The sequence below is a fragment of the Manis pentadactyla genome, chromosome 13 (assembly GCF_030020395.1).
Source record: "Manis pentadactyla isolate mManPen7 chromosome 13, mManPen7.hap1, whole genome shotgun sequence".
Lineage (NCBI taxonomy): Eukaryota > Metazoa > Chordata > Mammalia > Pholidota > Manidae > Manis > Manis pentadactyla.
In genome coordinates, this window is record NC_080031.1 from 52,257,101 (window position 1) to 52,265,848 (window position 8,748).

The 8,748-nt window shown below is 44.3% G+C and overlaps 1 pseudogene; it reads left to right on the plus strand.

Annotated features, from left to right (window-relative positions):
• Positions 1 to 653: 653 nt before the first annotated feature.
• Positions 654 to 1,630, plus strand: LOC130680187 (olfactory receptor 10AC1-like; annotated as a pseudogene).
• The last annotated feature ends 7,118 nt before the right edge of the window (positions 1,631 to 8,748 follow it).

Below are 8,748 nucleotides of genomic sequence, written 5' to 3' on the forward strand. Positions count from 1 at the left end.
GGTGTCTATTTAAGGCTAAATAAAAACAGATTGACTGACTGATTGACTGATGTCAGTGACCGTTTTTATGACTACATAAAGAGCCATGAGAAGTTCTGGATTCAGCCTCAGAAACCCAGATTCTTTTCTTAACTTTCTATAAGCAGTTAAGCCTTCACACACACATACCAGCTTTATTTTCCTCTTTAAAATTATGAAGTTGTGTCTGAGATGATCACTAAGGTCCTTATCTGCTTCTGTCTTTGTGATTCTGTGACACAACACAGAAAGGCAACTCGGCAGTGACAGAGGAGGGCAGGGAGGAAGAAAGTGAATCAGGTCCTGCAGACTCACTTCCCGCCTTGGGGAGTTCAGGCTCAGATGGACAACACTCATGGCTACATAGGATCGCAGAACAGTAACTGGAGTCAAAGGCAGGGAATTCTTTGTAAGTAGCCAGGAGTGAGGCACTGTAAAGAAAGGGCCTAAAAATAGGCTTGGTTGAAAAGAGCATGTTGAGAAAGCAACAGGCCAGGAGGCAAGAATAACTGCACCACTTTTCTGAACAAGTGGTAAGCGCTGTCCCCTGTCTACAGCCACTACTCCTTCCCCCTGCCCCACAAGCTCTCCCTTCCCCAGTTTCTTTCCCATAGGCATCTCTGGGTGGCCGGTACATGGCCAGCCCCAGCAATGCCACTGAGCCCTGCGTCTTTCTCCTTCCGGGCTTCTCTGAGTTCCCACAGCTGAGGCCTATGCTCTTCTTGCCTTTGCTGGCCGTGCACCTGGCCACGCTCAGTGGAAACCTGCTCATTCTAGTGGGCGTAGTCTCAGTGCCCAGCCGGCCGCCGATGCTGCTCTTCCTGTGCCAGCTGTCAGCCATCGAGCTCTGCTACACACTGGTGGTGGTGCCCCGCGTCCTGGCTGACCTGGCCACATCTGGCCTCGGCAGTGGCAGCCCATCTCCTTTCTGGCCTGCGAGGTTCAGATGCAGATGTTCGTGGGACTGGGGGGCGCTGAGTGGTTCCTACAGGCCACTGTGGCCTATGACCACTATGTGGCCATCTGCCACCTGCTGCATTATACAGCTTTGCTGAGCTCCCGGGTGTGCGCACCGCTAGCCCTGGTCTGCTGCCTCGGGGGGCTGGTGGTGTCGGTGGGGCTCACGCTGGCCATCTTCCACCTGCCTTTCTGCAGCTCCCGTCTGCTGGTGCACTTCTTCTGTGACATCACGGCGCTGCTGCACCGGGCCTGCACGTGGAGCTGCACCAATGAGCTGCCCTTGCCGGGCGCCTGCCTCGTGCTACTGCTGATGCCCTCGCTGCTCATTCTGGCCTCCTATGGCGCCATTGTCACCGTCCTGCGGCGCCTGCGCTGCCCCGGTGGCCAGCACAAGGCAGCCTCCACCTGAGCCTTGCACCTGGCCGTCACCGTGCTACACTATTGCTGCACCACCTTCATGTTCGTGCGCCCCAAGGCCAGCTACTCCCCATGGCAGGACCGCACCCTGGCGCTCATCTACAACAATGTCATGCCGCTGCTCTACCCACTCGTTTACAGCCTGCGCAGCCGCGAGATCACCGCCGCCATCCGCCAGATGCTCAGGCAGAGGAGGCCTGGACACACCCCAGGTCAGGGTGTGTGTGAGCCCTGACAGCAGGCAGGCTGGAGCAGGGAGCTCCACACCCCTAAATTTTCCTCCCTCAGGTGGCGTCCACCTAGGGAACACCACCGACAGTGGTGTTCAAGGACTGAATTCAGGAAAGCGAACCAGGAAAAATCTCCATGCACAGGGCATCTCCCTGCAGTTGCCCCATCCTCCACTCCTCCCTAAAGCAATGGTCAAAATCAGTAGAGCCCCAGACTTGCATTTAGTGGTTCCCTAATTACCTGTTGGTTCTCCCCATGTGCTGGGACCTCTGTAAGGTGGTGGGCTTGCATTGCTGAAGGCACAACTCATGACCTCCAGGAGCTCCCAGCCATAGCAAGCACTGCTGTGAAGCGTGAACCACACATGTATGGAGAGGAGACAGTGGGGAGAGGGGGATAATGGGTGCTTCCATTTTGAACATGCGAATTAAAATGCTGCCAGGACAAGCCAGAGAAGATACTGAATGAGGAGGTAAACACACCCATCTAGAGCACAGGAAGAGGTTCAAGAGGAAGGACAGATTTGGAATTATAGGTGGCCACTGAAACCATGGAATGGGTGATATTACCCTCCAAAAAGATAGAGTTGCTATGTGATGAGATTCTGGGTGATTTTTATTTTCTTGCTTGTGTATCTTCCAAATTTCCCCTAATCATTTTTTATGGAGATTATTTTTATATATAAACAATCATAATTTAAAACAAATTATATTGGAGACCCCTCAGGGAATCAGACTTCTTACCCTCCATCCCCAAGATAAAGGCCTGAGTCCCACTTGCCTGAAACTGTCTCCTTACCAATAGTTCTGGAGTAAAGTGGAGCTAGACTGAGCTTTATAGGGGTGGATCCGGTACTGTGCCTTGTAGTACAAGAGTAGGAGGGCACTGAAGAGCTTTTAATCCACCAGTAGCTGGGAGGAAATATTACTGTCAAGGATAAAGTGAGGAGACATTAAGAGGAAGAATTACTAATCCATGTGGCCTTGTAACACTAAAGAAAATAAATTCCCTTGATGTGACTATTTCTATACAATGCTACAGCAGTATATCCTAGTATATTAAAGGAAAAAAACTGACACAAAATTTTAAGTACAAACATTAGGTTACACTAGAAAAATGCCAGAATTTATTCATTCATCCATACATGCAACAAATGAATGTTATTAGTGACAGTTGCATGCCAAGAACTAGACAGTTAAGGATTCAACTCTAATCAAAATGCCATTATATTACTACCACCTCAATCCAAATGATTAAATGAATGAATCTGAAGCCCATGTGGAGTCCAAAGTCTCCTAGGGGACTTAGGTACATAAATAGGCATTGCAATACTACTTAATAAGTATTGTGATGGGGAAAAGACAAGATCCTACAGGAAGTACATAGCCTAGACTTACAATGGTAGGAGCATCAGGGAAAGCTTAGGAAGAAGTCATGTGTAAGATCTAAAAACAAATGGGTAGTTAGAGACAGACAGACATAGCTGAGACAGGAGAGTCCAGACAGAGGGAGCAGCATGTGCAAATGCCCAAGGCAAAGGAGACTATTATACATTCCAGAACTTTTCCATAGGACTGGCTCTTATGGTGGTGATGGAATGGTGGGGTGTACTGTGTGCTGCTAGTATTAAGAGATCATGCTAGAGGTGCAGATAAGGAACAAGGCATGCACACCTTGTCAGTCATATTAAAGAATTTGGATTTTACCCTAAAGAAAGTAGAGAAAAGTAAGAAAAGAAGGAGAAGGAAGGGGAGGATAAGAAAAAGAAGAAGAAGCCAATAAACCTGTTTAAGCAAGGGAATGATATGAACCAGTTTGAACATGCTGACTATTAGGCCGAGAATGAAATAGAGAAAGACATGACAAAAAATATTAGGCAGCTAGTACAGAAATACAGGTTAGAGAAGATGTTGGCACATTTTATGCAGGTGGTGATGGAAAGGGAGAGAAATTGATAGGTTGGAGAAATAATTAGAAGGTAGATATGACAGAAATTAATGGAAATTGATAAGGATAAAAGAGAAGTCAGGGATAATGCAAATTAACTGTCCTGAGGAGACAGGGAAGGGACATACAACAAGCATGATGATTAAATTTTTCTGCCTATGATGAAAAATGCTGAGATATAAACAGTATAGTTAGAACAGGGGGCACTCCATCTTAAGGCTGATTATATTTTAAATCCAGGGACTTAGGAGGTAAGATTCCTAATGTATTTTATGCTAATCAGACAATACCTGACACTCTCTTAAGTAGGCCTGAATAATAAGTCCCCAATGCTTGAGGGAAACCACTATCTTGATGAAGAACAGGATTAATAAATTCCTTGTGTTAAGTTTATCTTGTAGAACATCTAGAGAATTGACTGTGGATGGTGACATAATGTCTCTCATCAGATAGAGATATCATATGACCACGTGTCAAGCCTATGCCCCCTCCCCTCCACGCTTTGCCCCATTTTTGAAAGCCTCAGAGGAAAGAATCCTAAGCCACTGAATGCACCTCCTCTCTGAGATGGCCCATACTCTTCTTTCTTTGAGTGTGTACTTTTTGCCTTAAATAAAGCCTCTTCACTGCTTAACTTACTGAGCATTGTTTCTGTGCTCTTCCAGTGGTATCTTTTTACTTTGCTATTTCATTCGATTTTCTAGACTTAAGCACAAGTCTTCTCCCTCTCTGTTCTACTTCAGACAAGTAGGGAGGGGCTACTGAGATCTGTGATTTGGGCTTGCAAGTTCACATCACCTTGGTGACCTGGATAAGACTGCAGCTGTACGATCATGCTCTTTATTAGCCTGCCTGAAAATGTCTTTTCTTGCCTTTGGGAAGTTCTCAGAACATAATCTCACTCCATCCAGTGCTCTGTGGCTCCCCAAATCCTGGGGTAGTAGGGGCTTAGTTCCCATGCCATGCAGATTCAGGCAGGCAGTGGATGCCAGGTGACCCTGGTTTTAGGAGTTGGCACGGTATGCCAAGCAGAAGTTCAATGAGCTTCCCTTTCCTTCCTGTGCTCTTCCTTGCTCTCTGCTTCCTGCACACCTGCTGACATTCGCAGCTACTCTCACTGTAATGAACTCCTTCCTTACCTACACTCATCCAACCTGTTTGAGAATTCTTTCTCAGTCAGAGTCAAGAAACCTCCCCGATCCAGGCTGCGGTTTCACCTAGTGCACAGGGAGAGACCTCCCCAAATGCAGCTGCCCAGCAACACTGGTAAAGATGATGGGCTGACTGAGATGGGACTGAAGGACAGAAGTGGGAAGGGACCTTCATCTTTCATTGAATATTTTCTTCACATCCATATATGCACTACTTATTCAGTAAATGCTTTCAAAATAAAAATAAAAGCTAGGTAAAGGAAAAGGAACATACAGAGGAATTTTTTTAAAAGAACAATCAGGGGGTAGGAACCAAGATGGTGGCATGAGTAGTTCAGCAGAAATCTCCTCCCAAAAACATATATATTTTTGAAAATACAACAAATATAACTATTCCTAAAAGAGAGACCAGTGGATATAGTACAACAGCCAGGCTACATCTACATTTGCTAGAACTTAGCATCACACAAAGGGGGTAAAATACAAGCCATGGCCTTGTGGGACCCAAGTGCCCCCACCCCAACCCCAGATCCTGGTTGGGAAGAAAGGAGTCAGAGAGGGGAGGGAGTGAAAGAACAGGACTGCTAAACAATGAGCTCTAGTAATCCACACTGGGACCACAGACACACGGTGCATGGTGTGCTGGATATTAGAGAAATGGAAAAATAAAATGTGCAAGCGGGTCACCACAGCTGGTTCCCCCAGGACAAAAGAAAAGTGAGTGCTTTTTGAAAGTCTTAAAGGGACAGGGAACTCACAGCTAAACGAAATCATCCTGGCACATTCAGCCCAGCAGCTGGGAATCCCAAGGAACTCCAGGCGACCTAACCCCCTGGGTGGCAGCACAGCTCTGAAGCCCCTCAGGGTTATAAGCAGCCAGCCAGTCATTAAAATGGCTGGCACAGGTCCTGACACACCAGCCCAGCAGCGGGAGAGTGGCTGCACACACCCATGGTGGGCAGTGACTGCGTGCAGCAACAGCAGTGCCAGAGGTGCCTAGGAGACACACACACTGGTGACAGCAGCACCATAGGGGCCCAGGAGCAGCTGTATCCCCAGCAGTTGCTCAGAATCTCCTCCCAGCACACAGCCACCCAGGCCAGAACAAAGGCTGCTGCCAGTATGCACCTTCTTGGCAGGGGCGCCGCTCTCATAAGAGAGCACAGCTGGTGTTCTTGCCACTCCCCACAGAGCTCTGTGCTACTCTGACTGAGACCCCGCCCACAGCAGCTTATGGGATTAACCCAGAAGCTGCTCCAGGAGTGTGGATAACTGACAAAGGCAGCAGAGAATGGCAAGGCTACCAGAAAGCAGTAAAGGACTTTGTTCTCCAGCTGACAAAAGTGCTACCTGCCTACAGCTATGTGTATCACCATGAAAAGGAGGAAGAATTTGGTCCAGTCCAGAATTACCCACACAACCCCTGAGAGACGGCCTGGCGAGATAGACTTAACAATCTCCCTGAAAAAGAATTAAAAATAAAGGTCATAACCATGCTGATGGAACTGCAGAGTAATATGCAAGAGTTAAAGGATAAAGTTGGGAGGGAAAATATAGCAATAAAACAATCTCTGGAAGGACTTAAGAGCAGACTGGATGAGGTGCAAGACGCCATTAATGGAATAGAAATCAGAGAACAGGAACACAGAGAAGCTGAGGCAGAGAGAGATAAAAGGACCTCCAGGAATGAAAGAATATTACCAGAACTGTGAGACCAATCCAAATGGAACAATATTTGCATTATAGGGTTACCACAACAAGAAGAGAGAGAGAAAGGGATAGAAAGTGTCTTTGAAGAAATAATTGCTGAAAACTTCCCCAAACTGGGGGAGGAAATGGTCTCTCAGAAAATGGAGGCCCACAGAACTCCCAACACAAAGGATCCAAGGAGAACAAATATAGTAATTAAAATGGCAAAGATCAAAGACAAGAACAGAGTATTAAAGGCAGCCAGAGAGAGAAAAACAGGTCACCTACAAAGGAAAACCCATCAGGCTATCATCAGACTTCTCAACAGAAACCTTACAGGCCAGAAGAGAAGGGCATGAATGAAACAGAAGGGCCTTCAACCAAGAATATTGTATCCAGTATGATTATCATTTAAATATGAAGGAGGGATTAAACAATTCCCAGAAAAGCAAATGTTGAGGGAATTTGCCTCCCACAAACCACCTCTATAGGGTATTTTAGAGGGACTGCTCTAGATGGAAGCACTCCTAAGGCTAAATAGATGTCACCAGAGAAAATTAAATCACACCAAAGAAAGGAGACCAACCAAATACTAACTAAGGGCAAAAAATAAAATCAAATACTCACAAAAGCAGTCAAAGGAAACACAAAAGAACACAGAATAAAACACTTAACATTAAAGAATGGAGGAGGATGAATAATAAGGGAGAGATATAAAGAATCATTAGACTGTGGTTATAATAGCTTAATAAGTGAGTTAAGTTAGACAGATAGGAAAGAAGTTAACCCTGAACTATTGGTAACCACAAATCTAAAGCCTGCAATGGCAATAAGTACATATCTTTCAATAATCACCCTAACTGTAAATGGACTGAATACACCAATCAAAAGACAGAGAGTAATAGAATGGATAAAAAAGCAAGACCCATCTTTATGCTGCTTACAAGAGACTCACCTCAAACCCAAAGATGTACACAGACTAAAAGTCAAAGGATGGAAAAACATATTTCAGGCAAACAATAGGGAGAAAAAAGCAGGTGTAGCACTACTGGTATCAGACAAAATAGACTTCAAAATAAAGAAAGTAACAACAGATAAAGAAGGACATTGCATAATGATAAAAGGGTCAGCCCAACAAGAGGATGTAACCATTATAAATATATATATGCACCTAATACAGGAGTGCAACATTTGTGAAATAAATAATAACTGAATTAAAGGAGAAAATAGAATGCAATGCATTCATTTTAGGAGACTTCAACACGACACTCACTCCAAAGGATAGATCTACCAGACAGAAAATAAGTAAGGACACAGAGGCACTGAACAACACACTAGAACAGACGGACTTAACAGACATCTACAGAACTCTACACCCAAAAGCAGCAGGATACACATTCTTCTCAAGTGCACATGGAACATTCTCCAGAATAGACCACATACTAGGCCACAAAAAGAGCCTTTGAAAGTTCAAAAAGACAGAAATTCTACCAACCAACTTCTCAGACCACAAAGGCATAAAACCAGAAATAAATTGTACAAAGAAAAAAAAGGTGCACAAACACATGGAGGCTTAACAACATGCTTCTAAATAATCAATGGATCAATGACCAAATTAAAACACAGATCAAGCAATATATGGAAACAAATGACACTGACAGCATAAAGCTCCAAATACTGTGGGATGCAGTGGAAGCAGTTTTAAGAGGAAAGTATATAGCAATCTAGGCCTATCTAAAGAAGGAAGAACATTTCCAAATGAATAGTCTAAAGTCACAATTATTGGAACTGGAAAAAGAAGAAAAAATGAGGCCCAAAGTCAGCAGAAGGATGGACATAATAAAGACTAGAGATGAAATAAATAAAATTGAGGACAATAAAATAATAGAAAAAAATCAATGAAACCAAGAGCTGGTTCTTTGAAAAAATAAACAAAATAGATAAGCCCCTAGCCAGACTTATTAAGAGAAAAAGAGAATCTACACACATCAACAGAATCAGAAATGAGACAGGAAAAATCACGATGGACCCCACAGAAATACAAAAAATTATTAGAGAATACAATGAAAATCTATATGCTAACAAGCTGCAAAACCTAGAAGAAATGGACAACTTCCTAGAAAAATACAACCTTCCAAGACTGACCAAGGAAGAAAAATCTAAATAGACTAATTACCAGCAAAGAAATTTCAGTGGTTATAAAAAAACCACCCAAGAACAAAACCCCTGGGCCAGATGGATTCACCACTGAATTTTATCAGACTTATAGAGAAGACATAATACCCATTCTCCTTAAAGTTTTCCAAAAATTAGAAGAGGAGGGAATACTTCCAAA